This window comes from Somniosus microcephalus, chromosome 8, assembly GCF_052327205.1.
Source record: "Somniosus microcephalus isolate GS21.2 chromosome 8, FLI_Smic_1.0, whole genome shotgun sequence".
Taxonomy (NCBI): Eukaryota; Metazoa; Chordata; class Chondrichthyes; order Squaliformes; family Somniosidae; genus Somniosus; species Somniosus microcephalus.
In genome coordinates this window covers 164,596,267-164,618,389 of record NC_140994.1, presented here as the reverse complement: position 1 = coordinate 164,618,389, position 22,123 = coordinate 164,596,267, and the positions used below count along the sequence as shown (strand labels likewise).

Sequence of the window (22,123 nt, the reverse complement as noted above, 5' to 3'; positions counted from 1 at the left end):
CCTACGACTATGAGAATCATCATCTCTAAGCTTCCTTACAGGATGAGAGAACAATGGAGAAGAACAGCCTTTGAGATAATGGAGAGACGGAAAAGTAGAGCCAGGTTTGCAGACTTAGTGAACTTCATAGACAAACAGGCTAAAATTGCTAGGGGCCCATTGTTTGGAAACATCCAAGATGTCAGCCCGACCACCGATGGAAGAGTGAAAGCCAAGCCTGTTGAATCAAAGACTCTCAGGAAAGGTGGTTCCAGGGGAAGCAGCTTTGCAACTATCGTCACCCAGGCCGAGGAAGAAAGGCCCCAGAACTCATCTCCCAAAAAGAGCAGCACAGTGACGTCTGCTAATGCCTTTCAGAAGCCATGCTTATTCTGCCAGAAGAATCATACATTGGATTTCTGCAGCGACATCAAAGCACAGCCACATAAGGACAGAATCGAATTCCTGAAGTGCAATGGCCTATGCTTTGGATGTCTCTCTCAGGGGCACCTGAGTAGAAACTGTAAGCAAAGAACAACATGCAGAGAGTGCACTCGGAAACATCCCAGTCTGCTGCATATCCATAAAGAAGAACAAGTCTCTAAGAAGAGTGAAGAAAACAATACCGACGAGAAGGTTGTTTCAAGTGCTCTGGTGTCGCTAGAACCAGAGACTTGTGGACTCACTGGGGCCGGTGACAGTGACTGTATTCTTGCCATCGTACCAGTAAAGATCAAGTCTAAGAGGAGCGAGAAGCTTGTGGAGACTTACGCCTTCATGGATCCAGGTAGCTCAGCAACGTTCTGCACAGAATCACTCATGCAACAGCTGAACGTTAGAGGCAGAAGAACAGAAATCCTATTACGCACCATGGGTCATGAGAAGTCAATGCAAAGTTATATCCTGTCAGACCTAGAAGTGTGTGGACTTAAAGAGAGGGACTTCATAGACCTGCCTAATGTTTTCACACAGAGGGAGATTCCTGTTAGAATAGGGAACCTAGCCCTGCAGAAGGATGTGGATAGATGGCCCTACCTAGAAAAGGTGCGTGTCCCATACATTGAAGCAGAAATTGGCCTATTAATTGGAACCAATGCCTACAAAACTATGGAGCCATGGCAGGTGATAAACAGCAAGGATGACGGACCATACGCCGTCAGGACAGCCCTTGGATGGGTAGTCAATGGACCGGTAAGGAGAGATGATGGCCACAAGTCGAACAAGGAGGAACGACAAAACGTCACAGTTAATCGCATCTCTATCGCAAGCATTGAAGAGCTGTTGATACAGCAGTTCAACGCAGACTTCTCAGAACGCAGCTGTGAGGAAAAGACAGAGATGTCACAAGAAGACCATCAGTTCATGGGTTTGATGACAAGGTCTACACAGTTCATTGATGGCCACTATCACATTGGTTTGCCACTGAGAAGACAGACCGCGAAGATGCCGAACAATCGCTGCATAGCAGAGCAACGCGCCATCAGTCTAAAGAGAAAGCTGAACAAGAACCCCGACTTTCACGAAGACTACAAAGACTTCATGAGAAACATCATAGCGAAAGGCTATGCTGTAAAGGTGCCCGAGGAACAGTTGAACAGAGGCGATGGAAGGGTCTGGTACATTCCTCATCACGGGGTGTATCACCCAAAGAAGAAAAAGATCCGTGTAGTGTTTGACTGCGCCGCCTCATTCAGAGGAACTTCACTGAATGACCAGCTGCTTCAAGGTCCTGATCTTACTAATACCCTCATTGGCGTCTTGACTAGGTTTAGACAAGAGCTCGTTGCCATGACGGCAGACATAGAATCAATGTTCTACCAAGTTAGAATCCCTGATGAAGATGCTGATCTTCTGCGCTTCCTTTGGTGGCCAGATGGCGACCATTAGTCAAGCGATGGTGGAATGTAGAATGGCCGTACACTTGTTCGGAGCCACATCATCTCCCAGCTGTGCAAGCTACGCTCTCAGAAAAACTGCAGAAGATGGCAAAGGCAAAGCACCATCAGAGGCTGTGGAGACAATCTTCAGAAACTTTTATGTCGACGACTGTCTGAAGTCCGTGTCAACAGAAGACGACGTCGAAGTCAAGAGATCAGTCACAGTAAATCTCATAAATACGAAAGAGAACTTTGACACAGTGAACAAGCTTGTTAACCATTTCTCAGGATGGCACCAGTTGAGGAAAGCAGTTGCATGGTTTCTAAGGTTGAAAGAGTTGCTGCTACACCTGAGCGGTAAGAGAAAAGAGTACCGAGCCACTATCAGTCAGTCTGAAAGTAACCCTGATAAGCAGAGAATGCTTCTACAGCAGTATACGCATCATCACAAGACCACATTGGGCAAGAATTCATTGACCGTGGAGGATTTGGCCAAGGCTGAGAAGGAGATAGTTCGCTTCAGTCAAAGACAAAGATACCCAGAAGAAATCGAAGCTCTACAGCGAAATACTCCAATCAAGAAAGGTAGTCATATCTACAAGCTGGACCCTACACTGCAAGATGGAGTACTGAGGGTGGGAGGGAGACTAAACAAATCTGCTATGCCAGAGGAGGCCAAGCATCCTGCTATCCTTTCTAAGGACCTCCGGGTTGCTACCCTCATTCTTCAGCATATACACCAGAGTATTGGACACAGTGGGAGGAATCACGTGCTTGCGAAGCTAAGACAAAGATACTGGATTCCAGGAGCTAATTCCGTAATAAGAAAAATACTCTCTGAATGCATTGTTTGCAGACGGTTACACGCTAGAGCTGGGGAGCAGAAAATGGCAGACCTGCCTGAAGACCGTTTGTTACCAGACAAGCCCCCATTTACAAACGTAGGGGTGGATTATTTCGGGCCTTTCGAGGTAAAGCGAGGACGGAGCCTTGTCAAGAGATATGGTGTGCTTTTCACTTGTTTGACCATCAGAGCTGTTCATATTGAGGTGGCACACACGCTTGACACTGATTCCTGTATTAACGCCTTGCGGCGCTTTGCCTGTAGAAGAGGACAGGTGTCCATTATGCGTTCTGATAATGGCACTAATTTCGTCGGAGCGGAGAGAGAACTACGGGAAGCTATTGAAGGTTGGAATCAGCTTAAAATACAGGAAGCCATGATGCAAACAGGAATTAAGTGGATCTTCAATCCTCCGGCTGCATCCCACCACGGAGGTGTCTGGGAAAGACAGATACGCACCGTAAGAAAACTACTCAGTTCTGTACTGAAGCAGCAAGCGCTTGACGACGAGGGACTCCAAACCGTTCTGTGCGAGGTCGAAGCCATCATTAATGACCGACCGATAACTAAGACATCAGATGATCCCAATGACCTCGAAGCCCTGACTCCGAACCACCTGTTGTTGTTGAAAACACAGCCAGCCATGCCCCCGGGAGTCTTCAAAAAGGAAGATCTGTATGCCCGTCGGAAGTGGAGGCAAGTTCAGTATATGTCAGACCTTTTCTGGACCAGATGGACAAGAGAATACTTACCTCTGCTACAGGAGCGTCAAAAATGGTCCAAAATAAAGAGGAACTTCATTGTCGGAGACATTGTCTTAATTGTGGATGATTCAGCCCCTAGAAATTCTTGGTTGATGGGAAAAATAATTAAGACCATGCTAGACTCCAGAGGCGTCGTTCGTCGCGTTTGTTTGCAAACCAAGACCAGTACCCTGGAAAGACCGATCACAAAGCTCTGCCTGCTACAAGAAGCAGCGTGAAAGGTTCCCGAACGAAAAAAGTGGACACTTATATTGTAAATATGTTGAACTCATTAGTTTATGACTCTTAATGTTTGAGTAATTGATATGCTTCATGTGCCTAGTCAATTAGGGGCCGGAATGTAAGAGCCATAAAAGCTTAAGAAAATACTTTAAAATAGTGGTTAAATGGCATAATACAGTTAATTTACCTGACCGACTTATTGTATTAAGAAACCCCCTATCTTCTTGCTCCAGTAGTATAGTCCGAGACACCCCCTTCATTCTTGCCACAATGGAACAGTCCCTAAGCCACACGTGGGTGCAGCCATTTTACAGTTTAAACTGCACGTGGTTGAAGGAGGCAGAAGTTGTGAGGTTTGGAGCAGTATAGTTTTTGACCGTGTTCGTTTATACGTGTTTGCTTTGTAATTCCGTTTGTTAAGTGTTATAGTAAACAGTTTAAAAGACAAAGCTACGTTTGGGAACGTTTTATTTCGACACGCGTCTACTCGTTGTTAAAAACCCCACAGCTCAGTGGCTGCCTGTTTGGAAACTAAGAAGCGCCACTACAATGGGAATCGGGGAGAAAACGCTCCACTGGCTGGAGTCATACCTAGCACAAAGTAAGATGGTTGTGGTGGTTGAAGGTCAATCATCACAGCCCCAGGACATCACTGCAGGAGTTCCTCAGGGCAGTGTCCTAGGCCCAACCATCTTCAGCTGCTTCATCAATGAAATTCCCTCCAACATAAGGTCAGAAATGGGGATGTTCGCTGATGACTGCACAGTGTTCAGCACCATTCACAACTCCTCAGATAATGAACCAGTCCCTGCCCGCATGCAACAAGACCTGGACTAAGTTCAGGCTTGGGCTGATAAGTGGCAGGTAATATTCGTGCCACAGAAGTGCCAGGCAATGACTATCTCCAACAAGTCGCTGGGTCAAAACCCTGGAACTCCCTACCTAACAGCACTGTGGGAGTACCTTCACCACATGGACTGTAGCGGTTCAAGAAGGCGGCTCACCACCACCTTCTCAAGGGCAATTAGGGATGGTCAATAAATGCTGGCTTTGCCAGCGACATCCACATCCCATAAATGAATTAAAAAAACATTAATGATGAAAGCCACAGTGATGTTTTGCTCCATACAATAACACCAATCCTAAACTGCAATTTACAATGGAGCTTTGTTTGATCAGCTAGTTTGAGAACTAATAGCCAAATAATTCCAGTAGTTAACTACTGACAAGCAATCTAAAAGCATATGTATTGATGTAGATTAAAGTAATTAGGTTGGAATCTGACAAATTTAATTAACAAAAACTGTGAATTAATATTCAATTTAAAATGTTGAATATTAGTCTAATGTGACAAAGGCTATTTGCATTGCAACCAGGCATGTTGATCATACCCCAGAGAAACATTACCACATAACAAAAGGAAATTCCATAAAGATGTCCTAAACTAAGCTATTTTTATACTTAGTTACCCTGGCTTTTTAAAACTGTATAAACCCAAAGACAAAAATATCTGGTCCTGAATTTCCTGGAAAGTTTCATTGTAAGGGCGGCTCTGTGCCAGTTTTTCCCAAGAGACTTTGAGCCTAACTGATTTATGGCGCTTTTACGCTAAAACAGCACTATGCACTAAATTCCTTGATCATTTACGCTGCTTCTGTCGTCTTCTGCCGCTCATTTGTATTGCTCATCTCGCATACAAAAGATTCCTAGACTTGCGCGAATAATGCACTAGTGTAAATCTCCGCCCAAAAATAGCAGCACAGCACGGCCTGATATCAGTGCAACTGAGGTTTTTCGAGTTTGATCGCAATTAGTGCTCCGACGAAGGGGCGTTACCCAATTTTTACCCCATAAGCCTTAATTTTCTTTAAAAGCTTCATGTGCGGTAACTTATCAAATGTTTTCTGAAACCAATCAAAATGTAACAACTCAGCTATTCCTAATTTGCAAATCTATTTACCACCTGAAAGAATTACAGTAGTTTTGTGAATTGTGACATATTGGGCTGGTGGCGGGGGGGTGGGGGGGGGCGGTGTGCTGGGGGGTGGGGGGAGTCAGCAGGCGCGGTTGGGTGGGAAGGTGCTTTTTTACTCCAGCGGGTCGGGATCCCGCTGTGAACCCGCCGCCATGCGCCTTTACCAAATGTCAGGTCTGTCAGTGCTGAGCAGACCCGACACGCAGTGGCGGGGGAGGCAATTAAAATAATTAGTGGCTTGTTTACAGCCACTTATCAATGGTTTTTTCCCAGCTTTTTGGATTTGACAGGTCACCACCCACCAGTTTCGTGCTGTGCCTAGACCTTGTCTGTCAAGCTGAGGTCAGTGGCCATTGAATCAGCTGATGAGTTGACAGCTTCAAATGTCAAGTCAAAGCTCCCAGCTGATTGGGAAATGTTCCCTTAACCACTAGCTTTTCTAAGCTGCATTTCCACTACAGATTCAGGATGCTGCAAATCGTTACACAAGTCTCCATCCAGTTTGACCTCTTCCACCATTGACAGATTGCTTCTGTCATCTCTACTTCACTTACCATCTATTCCATCAGCATGGGTGCCCTTGAAACTCTCTCACCTTGGTCCTCAGAATCCCACCATAATCAGCCTTAACGCCAGCAGAACCAGGCACACCAGCAACACCAGGCACACCAGCAGCACCAACAACAACACCAACCTTCTCCGCAATCAACTGATGCTGCACAGGACACAGGGCATCAGCACTCCACTACATTGCTACCTGGGAGGCCAGGGATGGACTCACCATGGCCAGATTTACTTCACTTGATGCTGTACACACAGGCTGCCACATGATGAAATGAGCTCCTGACCACATATCCGCAGCATAACTAAGAACGCCTATTTCCCCCTCCATAACATCGCTCGTCTTCTCCCTTGCCTCAGCTCATCTGCTGCTGAAATCTAGACTTGACTATTCCACGCACTCCTGGCTGGCCCCCCACATTCTACCCTATGTAAACTTGAGGTCATCCAAAACTCAGCTGCCTGTGTCCTAACTCGCACCAAATCCCATTCACCCATCACCCCTGTGCTCGCTGACCTACATTGGCTCCAGGTTAAGCAACGCCTCGATTTCAAAATTCTCATCCTTGTTTTTAAATCCCTCCCTGGCCTCGCCCCTCCCTATCTCTGTAATCTCCACCAGCCCCACAAAACTGCCCCCCCACCCGAGATATCTGCGCTCCTCTAATTCTGCCCTCTTGAGCAGCCCTGATTATAATCGCTCAACCATTGGTGGCCCTGCCTTCTGTTGCCTAGGCCCTAAGCTTTGGAATTCCCTGCCTAAACCTCTCCACCTCTCTTTCCTCCTTTAAGTAGCTCCTTAAAACCTACCTCTTTGGTCAAGCATTTGGTCACCGGCCCTAATTTCTCCTTATGTGGCTTGGTGTCAAATTCTTTGTCTTTTAATACTCCAGTGAAGCGCCATGGGACGTTTTACTACATTAAAGGCACTATATAAATACAATTTGTTGTTGTTGATGAGCCAGGTTGGCACCACCCCACACCAACACCGTAAAGCATCCCTACAATACCGTAAAGCAGCCCAAGCTATTCCTTTCATAATCATCATCATCGTGGGGGGTACCGTTATATCTCATCATTCACTGGAACTCACAAAGTCACTTCCAAAGATGCTCACAAATCTGTCCAAGAATGCAACGTGTTGAAAATAAGGTTTCAATGTTTGACACCACATTAACAGAAACTTTATATGAACATTGCATAAAACACCTACCCTTGTGTGTTGTTAGTTGGTATGATTGCACGAGGATGAGGGTGAGTGTGAGGGGTGGCTAGCGAGATGGGGAAGTGATAATGTAGATAGAGAGGGATGGGTGGAGATGCAAGGTAAGTTGGTGTGGGTAAGGATGTGCAGGAGTAGGGTAGGGAAGGCAGAGTGATGGGGATGTGATGAGAGGCATAGCAGGATGAGGTTGAGTGTGGCTTTGTACTAATGTTTTGTGATCTACTGAGATCATTGAAACATTTATGGCACTGCACCCAGGTCCTCCTGACCACATCCCTGCTTGTGACCTCCTCTGCAATGTGCAACCAAGCTGCGTTGGTCTCCTGGGGAGGTCTCTTCCAGCTATGGGAAGGGAAGAGGACCTCCCTGTGTGCTGTGACTCCCTCTATAAGCATATGGAGGGAGTCATGGGAGAGCTTGGGTGCAGCCCTGCACCTCTGTGCAGTGCTTGTCAGTGATTGCAGTACTTTAATGCTGTAGAACACTGACAGCTCAAATGTCGAAAGAAAGTTGGCCATGGTGTCTTTAAGGAAATCGGCTGATGACGCGTCATCAAACGACATCACGAGACCTGTTTCCTCTAATTGGCCAGCAAATGCGCTGGGCGGGCTTAACTAGCCCAATCATGGTCGATTCATTTCAGAGGCTGGGATGGAGACAGCAGTGGGGGCGAGACCCGCCACAGACTCACCAAAGTTGGTAAAATCCAGCCCATTGATTCTGCAATCATACTGATTGCTTCGTATGCTCTCTATACTCAATTAATCCTGTACGGTGCTCTTGAGAGTTTTTACTACTGCTGAAGTTGAACTAACTGTTCTAATTCCTCAACTTTCTCTCACTCCCGAACCTGCCTGATACTTTCTGCCAGGTATGCTGCACCATTGTCTTTTGGGGATGGTGTTCCAAAGTCTTAAACAGGGCAAGCCTCCTCACACTTGTCTCACACAGCAGCACTTCTACTTCACCAGCCATCAAGTAGGGCATTCACTTCATCACTTAATCCGCTTCCTGCTTCCATATCTAGTTAACCTCCCAAGGGTTTGGTCAACTGCTTCTTTTGCACCATGCAGCTTTGGCTAAAAATGCAAAAGACTGAAACAGCTTTTTCCCTAATGCAGCTACTTACCTTTAAGTGATCACCCTCCCCCAGTTTTGGTGGGTCCCAGCACCAGGTCCAATATGGGCCAGGTGCTCACAGTACATAAATAAATCTTGCTGGGCCAGCCCAATGCGATTTTGGCAAGTGCTGAGCTTGTTGCACTCCAGTTCTGCTGCTTCAGACAAGGTGCTATTCGAAGTATTGCTTTAAAATGGCGATGGTAATGATTCTGGTGATTACAAGGACTTCACCATCTTCATGTTCTGTTTTTGTCCCTAGCTGCCAGAATGTAGTCGTTAGCTTGGGCTGAAGAGGATAGCTTTGCTCTCCCAGAAGCCATCCTTCCCGAATCCTTTCGCCTTCAACTCAGCCTGGTACAGATGATTAGAGTAAAATTAAAGCATCACAGGAGATACCTGGGAAATGGGCATTGACATAAGAACATAAGAACATAAGAAATAGGAGCTAGGAGCATGAGTAGGCCAATCGGCCCCTCGAGCCTGCTCCGCCATTCAATAAGATCATGGCTGATCTGATCCTAACCTCAAATCTTCTATCACTCTCCATCCCACCCGAACCCATGTGATCTCCCGGGAGAGGCGAAAAACCAGATAAAAAACCCAATGGCCAATTTGTCTAACTGCACGTTGATGGTGTAGAACCTCTTTCTGTTCATTTAGAACATTGCATTATCACTAGCGACCTAGATGGCCATAAGGATGCCATCAATCACCTCTTGCACTTGAGGAAGACCTGCAACTCTAGTGGAATTGGATGGCTTATTTCATTGGCCCTCCTGAATAAAGCATCAGTCACCTGTTTGAGACATCGGTAAACAGCAAATTGGCTGATACTGCTGATGTGCCACGTGCTAACCTAGAAAGAACTGGAAATATAAAAACTGCAGCTATGGTCACCTTCATGGCCACTGACAGTGGCTTATGTAGGAGGTTGTCTGCAGGTGTCCCCGAAGCAGAAGTCACAATCCATAACTGTCTCACTGCTAAATCTCATCTTCTGGAGGTAATGCTATGCTGTCATTGCCAGGTAGCTGTGCCTGTGAATGAGATGAGTGGCAAAGCAGCAAGTCTTAACAGTATGCCTTTGGCACTATCTGACATCTTTGGCAGTCCTTCTCTGCTCCTGTTCATTCTCCTCCCATTAAATCAAGTAGCAGTGGTGCAGTGAAAGCAACCCCCATTGTGCAGAACTTTCTGTCAACAGAAATTCATTAGCATTGCAGTTTCCATCAGAATCCTGCTAGGCAACAATCTGTCACAGCTGCAACTCCCATTTCATATGCCCTTGCAATGCATTACATGGCAACTCCCCATATTATTGGGCACACACATATACATGTCCTATAATGACTCTGAGGCCTAAATTTGTTAGCACCCATAAACTGGGAGTGATTCTGGAAGCCTGCACCAATGGCATACCATCACAAAGAGGCCCGAAGACCAAACTAAATTCACCCTTGGGCCTCATCGTCATAATTCTGGCGAGCTAGGGTTATCAGTCAGGTGCAGCTTGCCTGCCTGGGCCTAACCAATGTTTACTGGTGCAGAGGTCCACGGGTAAGTCTGGGGGCGGTTGGGGGAGTCAATCTGGACAGGGATAAGTGTGAGCCAGAAATGGCTCGCAGTTGTTTTATGAAGCCAGGTAGTACACACCTACTCCTTTCAACTTCACTACAAACAAAATTTTGGACTTTTTTTTTTTGAGTGATCCCTTTAAGGACCACTGGTCAGGCAGCTAAAGACCCTGAAATAGTAGTCACAAGCTCCAACTAGTCTAAACAGATGTTGGATTCTCTGTTTAATATTGAAATGGGACCTGCATCATTTCAGGAGGCAAAAAATTGTTATGCATTTCACATGCTTTCTCAGTCCAAAATGGGCGACACAAAATGAAATTTTGCTGCGTCATGTCCCTTGCCAGAAATGGGTGAAAAACCATATTGGTTCAGGCGCTCGATTGCCATCCCATGCTGCTGCCTGATAAAATGTAGGCATAATTTAAATATGTTAATAAGGGTCCTGCGCCTGAATCAGGACCCTTTTTGTGAAACTGGTGTCAACCCCTGCCCATGATGTCCATATTTGTTCTTCAAGTGGGGGCAGCATATGGATGAACGGTGTCCCTTCTCCTGTAGCTGCCTGCTCCCTGTTATTGTGTGTGAACATACTCTGCAAGAAAGAAGGGAGTGTGTTACTGTTAGCCTAGTGTGATGTTTTGAGGCTGCGCATGACAAGATAGAAAAGCTCGTTTGTGAAAAATGGCAGAGGTGTGTGGAGGTGAGGGAAGTAATAGTGAGGAGAGTAGCAGGTGCAGAGTGCTACTGTAGGAACAGAAAGATGTGGAGTGAAGTGTGCTGCAGTGATTGGAGAAGAGTGCTGGTAATTGGGGAGGTAAGGTTTAGGAGTTCTTGGGCTGCAGGTAGTGCAGGGCTAAGCAGAGAGTGATGAGAGATATGAGTTAGGAGGCTTACTTTAGCTGACCTTGTGAAGCCACTGAACGTTATCAACATTGCAGCCATGTCCTAGGGACAATGCTTCTGGCACCCACCCACTCTGCCACCTCTGCCTACTTATGCCAGGCAGCTTCCCTTAATAACTTCCTGCCGCCTTGTAGATAGAAGCGGTCCCTCCTCCTGCTGATCTCTACCAATGTCACAGCATCAGAGAAACAGGTGGCCCTTGCAGCTTCTCCTGTGCCTGCCATTATCGACAGTGATAGTTGCCTGCAGCCAAAGTGCACCTTCCCTTTAAGAAGTACAGGCTGTCTTTAAATGGCGTCAGCAGCACACAATATTGATGCCCCCATTAAGCAAGCTGCAATGAGCAGTGCGAGTAGCATTGGCAGCCCTCCTGTTTTATTTAAATGAATCAGGTGGATTAATTTGAAGCCTGAGTTGCTCCAAGCGCGCGGCCTGAAAACAGACTTAAACGAATTTCTACCCCAAGGTCCTTTTGCTGCTCACTAGTACGGACTGGGCCTTCAGCTTCAGAGCAATAAAAATGAAATGCAGTAATTCACTTTCATTGTGGGTTTGTTATTTTTCAACTAAAAACGGTACTAGATGGAAAATCCGAGGCACCATACTGGGGTCCTAACTATACTAAACTGATATCATTGATATCCACTTAAAACAATGGGATATCTGGGTCTAGATCTTCCATGGTTTCCGAGCCTTTGATGACTCAACCACGGAAATACTTTATCCAGCAACATAAACAAAGCTGCAGATTGACTAAAAAGTTCCTTTTTCCTGAACATCTGCATGCTAACAACTTGTGGAATATATATGTGTAAATAATAAAATATTCTCCAAATGTTTGTAACTGTTTCTTTTATGAGACTCTGAAACTATTCTTTCTGTTTACAATCTACACAAGTGCTTACTGTGGATATTTGAAAGATTATGGGTACGATCTTGCCAACCCTGGGAAGGCAGGTTTGGAGGCGGGACTGCTGGGAAAATGGCAGAATCTGGGGGCAGGTACCCATCCCGCTCCCAACCCGCCTCCGTGCCATCTTCCCAGGAGGCGGGTAGCCGACCCACACTGGGTCCCGTCTCCTGGAGGCGGGGAGGGGATTACAGCCACTTAACTCCCTGTTAACAGGTAGTTAACAGGCAGATAAGAGGATTATCCCCAATTTACCCACACAAGTACAGGCTTCCCAAAGGCTGCGAACCCCTCCAGGGTCACTGAGGTGAGCAGTGGGTCTTGGGGGGTTGGAGGGGTGCAAAAGTGCTTTGTGAAGGTAAGTGATGGGTGCAAGTGTGGAGAGATAAGTATGTGAGGTGAGTGGAAGGTGATAGAAAATGTTTGCTTACCTTTGTTTCTTCCTGCAGGCTTCAAAAGTTGGGGATGAGGAGAGCCTCGCATCTCCGCGGCAGAGATGACAGATGGCTGCTGCATTCGCCAATGCAACAACCATCTAATTTCTGCTAAAGAAAGCGGTTTGATGAGTCTTGAATACAAGGACTCATCAAACAACATAGAATGTCAGTGTTTGACAGCTTCACAGAGCTGTCAAACGATGACAATTCATCTGTCAAAAATGTTTGGGTGCATACGCTGACGTTCTCTGTAACCGGCTTCCCCTTAATTGGCCTGCTAAGCCCGCTGGGTGGGCTTAACAAGGTCAGTCAAAGGAAAATAGCGTGGGTTGGCCAGAAGTTGTTGGAGGCGGGAATAAAACCCGACAAGCGAGAGTCCCGCCTCCAAAAGCTCCCCATTGGCAAAACCCAGCCCTATAAATCAATCCTGTTTTCCTTTAAAATCCTTCATCTTTATAGTTAGATAGATTAAATGAACTTAAGAATTTCTCTCATATGAGACTGAATAACAAAACACATTAAAGAAATGCTCAAGTGTGGCTTGTTATACTTGCACATACCATAATTTATTTAACTTAATTTAATTTAATTTAATTCAAACACTCTTCTCAAAATGGCAATGTCTGCACCAAAATCATACCTCCTTAAGAGTGACAAATGCTTTTATTTATTCTAGCAAATTTAAAATCACAATATTTCATGGAATAACAAAATGCAAATGATTAGCATTACTTTATTGAGGAATCATTTTCATTTAACTAATTAACTAAAGGGGTTGCATTTCTAAAACAATTCTGTAATGAACTGCCTGGATGCTTCTGAAGTCGGCTTCACACAGTATTGGAATTATAGTGTAGCTGCGTGAACTTGAAGCAGTGCGAGATTGCCGCTTGGAAAGAATCTGACACTAGCATTAGTACAGGTAGGCATCGGATTCAGGCCTGGCATTGATTGATACCTTTTATGTCGCTTCATTCCCAAAACTACTTTGCATTGATACAGAAGTACCAGCATTAACTGCACCCTAAACTCCTGCTAAGAGATTTATTTTGTCTGCTTTCTCGCTTAAGTAAATGCTTTTTTGCTCAGGTTATACATTTTTAGGGATAATAGAATGTAAATTGCACAATCACTGTCTATATAACTAGACACATGTCTCCTGTTAATTCAGCAATCTGCTAAGCTGTGACAAGTAGTGACACAATGATAAAATATGCATTTCTGACAACTATCCTTGTGAAGTAAAGAAATGCAAGAAATTGTTACTTATATTACACCAAGTACCTGATACACAGATGCTTCTCATAAGTAAGATGCTATCGAAAACACTTACTCAACTTACAGTAGTGGTTTGCACAAAGATTTTTATGAACACTTTTTATCCATTATCAATTGCTGTTAACTAGTAGAGACTGGAGTGCTAACTCACTCCCTTCATTGTGCCAAGTACAATGATGCAACACTGGCTGAATGTAGGGAAATATATATCCGAGCTGACTATTCCATTTAGTCAGAGAGCAGAAAACATATTGAGCACTATTTGAGACTGGGGCAGTAAAACTTAAAAGGTGGTTTAGGATCAATAACTTTGACAAAAAGGCAAGAGCAAGGTGTAACAGAACTGCAATCTTGTTCCAAATTCTTGGGCGCGATTTTGCGATTTTGCCCAACCCGCCCCCAACCCACCTCCGTGCTATCTTTCCGGGAGGCGGGTAGCCAACCTGCGCCGGGTCTCCTCTCCTGGAGGCAGGAAGGGGATTACAGCCACTTAACTGCTTGTTAACAGGTAGTTAACAGGCAGATAAGAGGATTATCCCCATTTTACCCACACAAGTGCAGGCTTCCCAAAGGCTGTGAACCCCACCAGGGTCACTGAGGCGAGCAGTGGGTCTGCGGAAGTCGGAGGGGTGCGAAAGTGTGCTGTGAAGGTAAGTGATGGGTGCAAGTGTGGAGAGCTAAGTATGTGAGGTGAGTGGAAAGTGATAGAAAATGTTTACTTACCTTTGTTTCTTCCTGCAGGCTTCAACAGTTGGGGATGCGGAGAGTCTTGCACCTCCGCGGCAGAGATGACAGATGGCTGCTGCATTCTCCAATGCAACAACCATCTAATTTCTGCTAAAGAAAGCGGTTTGATGAGCCTTGAATACAAGGACTCATCAAACAACATAGAATGTCAGTGTTTGACAGCTTTACTGAGCAGTCAAACAATGACACTTCATCTGTCAAAAATTTTTGACAGATGAAACATCATACGCTGACGTTCTCAGTAACTGGCTTCCCCTTAATTGGCCTGCTAAGTCTGCTGGGCAGGCTTAACAAGGTCAATCAAAGGAAAATAGCGTGGGGTGGCCAGAAGTGGATGGAGGCGGAACTAAAACCTGACAAGTGGGAGTCCCGTCTCCAAAAGCTCCCCATTGGCAAAATCCAGCCCATAATATTTGAAAAGGAGAGAACTTTTAGCCTGCCCAAAATTGGCAAATTTGAACTACATTTTTAACTAGAAGTAATCCATTTCAAAGTCAAAAGGAGAGATTACTCCAACAACCATCTAGGATCATAATTTAGTTCATTTAAATCTTGTTTGTTGAAATTGTTTATATCTGCATGTTCTTCTTGCCTCTGGTCTGTCACTGAAGGAAGTAATTAAAAAAAGGACAGATTTGATTAATTGTGAAGGATACTATGACAGAAACATACTAAACACCAAAAGCAATGGGCTTTGGACAGAGCCATGTGATCTCACAACCAACAGATCAGAGAAAATCTCTGTAATCCTACAACATTCAGTCGAGGGTGATGGTGGCTACCCAGGCAATTTTAAAAGTGTCCTTAAACATCTCCATCCTAAACAATGATGGTGCCTAGCACATAAGTCCAAGACAAGGCTGAAGTGTTTGCAAGTGCCAAATGAATGATCCTGCTTGGCACCCACCTGAGGTCCCTACCATCATAGATGCCAGTTTCCATCCACTTCAGTTCACTCCATGTGACAGTAAGAAATAGCTGAGTGGCACTGGCTATGAGCCCTGAAAATATCTTGGCAGTGGTTCTGAAGACCTGTACACCAGACCTAACAAAACTAACAAAACTGTTCCATCACAGATATGACACTGGTATCTACCAGACAATGTGAAAGATTACCCTGTTATGTCCTATCCAGAAAAAACAGGATAAATCTAACCAGGCAAATTACTGTGCTATAAGCCCTCTGCTAATCATCAATAGTGCTGGAAGGAATCATCAACAGAGCCATCAATTGTCCCCCTACTCACTGATAACCTGCTCAATGATATTCAATTCAAGTTCTGCCAGAACTACTCAGCTTCAGAGCTCGTCACAGCCTTGATCCTGATGTGATTGCAAGAGTTGAGTACTAGAAGAGAGGTGAGAGTAGCTGCCCTCAACATCAAGACAGCATTCGAGTGTGGTGCCAAGGAGCCCCAGCAAAACTGAGGTCAATGGGGGACAAAGATAAAACCCTTCAGTTGATGGAGCTATACCTGACACAAAGGCCGGGATTTTACTAACCTCAGCGGGTCCGTGACGGGTGACGTCGGTGGTGCCCGAAGTAAAGTGAAGTAAATCTGGCCATGGTTAGTCCATCCCTGACCTCCCAGGCAGCAATGTGGCTGGGTGCTGATGCCCTCTGTCCTGTGCAGCATCAGGTGACTGCGAAGAAGGTTGGTGGTGTTGTTAGTGCTGCTGGTGTGCCTGGTGCTGCTGGTGTTGGGGCTGATCGTGGTTGCATTCTGAGGACCAAGGCGAGAGAGTATAAAGGGCACCCATGATGATGGAATAGATGGCAGATGAAGTAGAGCTGACAGAAGCGAGAAGGTCAATGGTGAGAGAGGTAATGAAGTCAGACTGGATGGAGACTTGTGTAAAGACTTGCAGCATGGTGAACCTGTAGTGGAAATGCAGTGAGGATGAGCTTGTGGCTGAGGGAAGATATCTCCGTAAGGTGGGAGCTTTTACTGTACATTTGAAGCTGTCAACTCAACAGCTGATTCAATGGCCATTGAGCTCCCACCTCAGCTTGACAGATGTGATCCACGACCAGCGTGAACCCCATGGGCGAGCACGTAAAATCAAAGGTGAGCTCAAATGTATTCTTAATGATTTCTAAACAAGGTCATAATTACCTGAATTGGCTCTCCCGCCGCTGCGCTGACAGACCCGACATTGGGAAAGGCACGTGGCGGCGGGTTCACAGCGGGGTCCCGACCTGCAAGGAAAGAAAATCACTTTCTCACCCGACCCACCACCGATTGCGCCCGCTGACCCCCCAGAAAATCTTGGCCAAAGGAAGATGATTGTGATTTTTAGAGGCCAATTATCACAGCCCCAGGACAATACTGTAGGATGTCCTCAGGGAATTGTTCTCCGCCGAACCATTTTCGGATACTTCATCAATAACCTTAACTTCATCATAAGATCTGGAGTGATGCCATTCACTGACAATTATAGAAACATAGAAGATAGGAGCAGGAGTAGGCCATTCGGTCCCTCGAGCCTGCTCCGCCATTCAATGAGATCATGGCTGATCATCCAAATTCAGTACCCTGTTCCTGCCTTCTCCCCATATCCCTTGATCCCTTTAGCCTTAAGAAATATATCTAACTCCTTCTTGAATATATTTAATGAACTGGCCTCTACTGCCTCCTTTGGCAGAGTATTCCACAGGTTCACCACTCTCTGGGTGAAGAAATTCCTCCTCATCTCTGTCCTAAATGGCTTACCCCTTATCCTTAGACTGTGACCCCTGGTTCTGGACTCCCCGACCATCGGGAACATCCTTCCAGCATCTAGTCTGTCTAGTCCTGTTAGAATTTAATAAGTTTCGATGAGATCCCCTCTCATTCTTCTAAACTCCAGCGAGTACAAGCCCAATCGACCCAATCTCGCCTCATACGTCATTCCTGCCATCCCAGGTATCAGTCTGGTGAATCTTCGCTGTACTCCTTCCATGGCAAGAACATCCTTCCTCAGATAAGGCGACCAAAACTGCACACAATACTCAAGATGTGGTCTCACCAAGGCCCTGTACAACTGCAGCAAGACATCCTTGTTCCTGTACTCAAACCCTCTCGCTACGAAGACCAACATACCATTTGCCTTCTTAACCGCCTGCTGCACCTGCATGCTTACTTTCATCGACTGGTGCACAAGAACACCCAGGTCTCATTGCACTTCCCCTTCTCCCAATCTATTGCCATTCAGATAATAATCTGCCTTCCTGTTTTTGACACCAAAGTGGATAACCTCACATTTATCCACGTTATATTGCATCTACCATGCATCTGCCCAATCGCCCAACCTGTTCAAATCGTACTGGAGTTTCTCTGCATCCTCCTCACAGCACACACGCCCACCCACCTTTGTGTTGTTTGCCAACTTGGAGATATTACATCTAGTTCCCTCATCTAGATCATTAATATATATTGTGAATAACTGGGGTCCTAGCACCGATCCCTGCAGTACTCCACTAGTCTCTGCCTTCCACTCGGAAAAAGACCCGTTTATTCCAACTCTTTGCTTCCTGTCTACCAACCAGTTTTCTATCCAATTCAGTACCTTACCCCCAGTCCCATGTGCTTTAACTTTGCATGCTAGCCTCTTATGCGGGACCTAATCAAAAGCCTTCTGAAAGTCCAAATACACCACATCCACTGGTTCTCCCTTATCTATTCTACCAGTTACATCCTCAAAAAATTCCAGTAGATTAGTCAAGCAAGATTTACCTTTTGTAAATCCATGTTGACTTTGTCCGATCCGGTCAGTGTCCCGCTCCATTCACAACTCCTTTGATAATTAAGTCACCCTTGCCAGGCTACAGCAAGGCCTCAATAACATCCATCTTGCAGATAACATTAGCGTCATATAGGTACCAGTTAATGATCAGCTAATAGTGTAAATGCTTCATCAGCAAATGAGAAAAACCTGATTTAACAGAAGAGGCCCTGCATGTGAACTTCCTTCAGAGTAGATTAGTGAGGCTATAGGTAGAGGTATGGGGATCTGCAGCTTCTGGAGCCAGTCGGTGCAAAATACCCAGGACCTGCCCATTTCTTGTAGCCACAGCATTGATCTGCCTGGTCTAGTTGAGCTTATGGTCAGTCCCCAGGATGTTGGTGATGGCGGACTTGGCAATGAAGGTGCTGTTGAAAGTCATGGGGAGATGGCTGGGCTGTCTCTTGTTTGAGCTGATCATTAACTGGTACCTATATGACGCTAATGTTATCTGCAAGATGGATGTTATTGAGGTCTTGCTGTAGCCTGACAAGGGCGACTTAATTATCAAAGGAGTTGTGAATGGAGCGGAACACTGACTGGATCGGACAAAGTCAACATGGATTTACAAAAGGGAAATCTTGCTTGACTAATCTACTGGAATTTTTTGAGGATGTAACTGGTAAAATAGATAAGGGAGAACCAGTGGATGTGGTGTATTTGGATTTTCAAAAGGCTTTCGATAAGGTCACACATAAGAGATTACCGTGTAAAATTAAGGCACATGGGATTGAGGGCAAGGTATTGACTTGGATAGAGAACTGGTTGGCAGACAGAAAGCAAAGAGTTGGAATAAACGGCTCTTTTTCTGAGTGGCAGGCAGTGACTAGTGGGGTACCACAGGGATCGGTCCTTGGACCCCAGCTATTCACAATATATATTAATGATCTGGATGAGGGAACTAGATGTAATATCTCCAAGTTTGCAGACGACACAAAGCTGGGTGGGCGTGTGTGCTGTGAGGGCGTGTGTGCTGTGAGGATGTTTCTGCCCAATCACCCAACCTGTCCAAATCATACTGGAGTTTCTCGGCATCCTCCTCACAGCACACACGCCCACCCAGCTTTGTGTCATCTGCAAACTTGGAGATATTACATCTAGTTCCCTCGTCCAGATCATTAATATATATTGTGAATAGCTGGGGTCCAAGGACCGATCCCTGCGGTACCCCACTAGTCACTGCCTGCCACTCGGAAAAAAGCCTGTTTATTCCAACTCTTTGCTTTCTGTCTGCCAACCAGTTCTCTATCCAAGTCAATAGCTTGCCCCCAATCCCATGTGCCTTAATTTTACATGCTAATCCCTTATGCGGGACCTTATCGAAAGCCTTTTGAAAATCCAAATACACCACATCCACTGGTTCTCCCTTATCTATTTTACCAGTTACATCCTCAAAAAATTCCAGTAGATTAGTCAAGCAAGATTTACCTTTTGTAAATCCATGTAGACTTTGTCCGACCCGGTCAGTGTTCCGCTCCATTCACAACTCCTTTGATAATTAAGTCACCCTTTCCAGGCTACAGCAAGACCTCAATAACATCCATCTTGCAGATAACATTAGCTTCATTTAGGTACCAGTTAATGATCAGCTCAAACAAGAGACAGCCCAGCCATCTCCCCATGACTTTCAACAGCACCTTCATTGCCAAGTCCACCATCACCAACATCCTGGGGACTGACCATAAGCTCAACTAGACCAGGCAGATCAACACTGTGGCTACAAGAAATGGGCAGGTCCTGGGTATTTTGCACCGACTGTCTCCAGAAGCTGCAGATCCCTATACCTCTACCTATAGCCTCACTAATCTACTCTGAAGGAAGTTCACTTTGTCTCAACTTTCCCTGGACAAAACCACAAGTAATCAATATAATGAAAAGATTTGTATCTAGCATGTGTTGATAGTGTCACACCTTTTAAAGGTGTCCCACCTAAAAGTGTGGTTGCAGAGTCATCACAACTCAGGATATCATACTCCAAAGCATGTCTGAGCGGCAAAAATATTTTACAATTTAACAGATTTTTGAGCCAATCAAATGTACAATTGACTAAACATGAATGCAAAAAGTAGTGTTAGCTCAGTATTGTGGAATTAAGAGTTTCTCCCTGCTCTGTCTATTTATGTGCTGTGAAATAAAGCAGATTAATGATTCATTTCAAGTCTCATCTCATCAAGTGTTTGCTTAATCCACCTTCAGAGAGATTGAAGAAGTACATGTGTGAAAGACATGTATATCTGGTTTAGGTCACAAGAAGGTACTATTGTTACACTCTTGGGTCACACTACCATACAAGCCGATATAAGGCAGTGTGAATCAACTCCCATAAATGTAAGATGCTCAGACCACTTACAGGAGTGATTGACACCAATGAACCGAGAAGGTGTCTACAGCAGACCCGAATTTGTAACAGTGGGGTAGAATTTCTTCAGGGGTTCTCCTGATCTCCTGCCATAACTTCAGTGGAAGCTTGAGAGAAACAATGTAAATGGCTGTTTACATTGTTTCTCCAGGGTTTCTGCCAATGTTTTGCCAAAGTTATGGCAGGAGATTGGAAGAACCCCAGCAAAAATTGTACTTCAGGAAGATTTAAATCACATTTTGATTTTAACTTTCAAAAATCCATAGATACTAAATGGAATATTCCTTCAATTAATTTGGCACTGTTAAGTTGAGAAGTGTTCAAGATAAAAGTATTTAATAAAGGATCAACCCTAGGAAAAGACTATAGAGAAAGGTCAAACACTTAACCACTTAACATGCAGTAGATGTTTCAAACCTACTGATGTACTAAATTACAAAAAAAAATGAACTAAACACTGTGAAGAGAATTTAGAAGAGGAGCAAAGCAAGATACTGTGAAAATAGAGATAATAGTGGATTTATTTTGAATGCCAATATTATGCAAAAGTGGTCAGAGCAGTTGAAGAATTTACATACGACTGACTGGTAATGAGTCCCACCTATGTGTGCCTATATAAATTTGAATGTAGTGACAACATCTGATTATTCTTTAGTAATAAATAATATACAAACAATACTCACAGATCTAAATAAAAATGCTAACAGTTTTTTTTGTTCTCTTTGTTGGGAAATCCCTAGGAGATTTTACTCAGTAATGACAAACATAGTAGTTCCCAAACTGTTAAAAAAAAAGATGGTGGAACTAATGTGAAAACCGGTCTGACTTCAATCCTAATCAAACTGAAATCTTTGATGGATAACAAAAGTACTTGGATTCCAAGGCCATTTTTCTTCTTGATGTAGATTTTAAAGTGATGATTAAAAGATTAAAAGGGATTCAATGTAATATTATTGGCATTAAGGTCCAGTGATGGGACAGTCTAGACGAAGCTCTGAACTGCATTTGACCTATGTTACACTAAGCTTTGGAGTACTGATTGCTCACACAGAAAATGTCATCAATCCCCCAACACTATAACCCCTCACTCTGATTTTCACCTAATTGACAATACATGTAACAAAACAAGAACACTACATAGTAAAGACATTTAAAATGAGAATAACTCACCAAATTTGTGTTAAATATCAAGCGATGACAACGTGTCGTTAATTCCTCATACTCAACAGTAATTGCGTTTGACACCTAAGTGAACTGCAAATTATTTAATTATATCATAATGTGATATTTGTGATGTCATAAGATCAAATGATGTTATAGTGTAAGATGATGCAAAATTGAATCACATATATTTGCTGGGGTATATCTAATCACAATACAAAATCAGCTTTAAGTGGCCTCTTTAAAATTAGTGACCCAAGCAGGTGGTTTTATGTAGATCCCCATCAACCAATCAAATTCTGCCAATCAACAAACGTGCATTATGAGATCACACACTAATTAGAAGCTGACAAACGACATCACTGTTTAGCACAACATGAACAACAATCAACAAACACTCCCAATCATCTTGCCATT

At 44.5% G+C, this 22,123-nt stretch overlaps 1 protein-coding gene across 5 annotated transcripts in view; it reads right to left on the bottom strand.

Annotated features, from left to right (window-relative positions):
- LOC147113909 (putative E3 ubiquitin-protein ligase MID2) overlaps positions 1–21,906 on the bottom strand; it is a 114,700-nt gene extending 92,794 nt beyond the window's left edge. For 3 of the 5 annotated variants that reach the window (XM_085995316.1, XM_085995317.1, XM_085995313.1), the window contains exon 1: positions 21,716–21,906. The gene's annotated coding sequence lies outside the window, so the exon portion shown is untranslated. The remainder of the gene's footprint in view (positions 1–21,715) is intronic. The other 2 variants (XM_085995315.1, XM_085995314.1) reach the window with 2 other exon arrangements.
- Between the last annotated feature and the right edge of the window lie 217 nt (positions 21,907–22,123).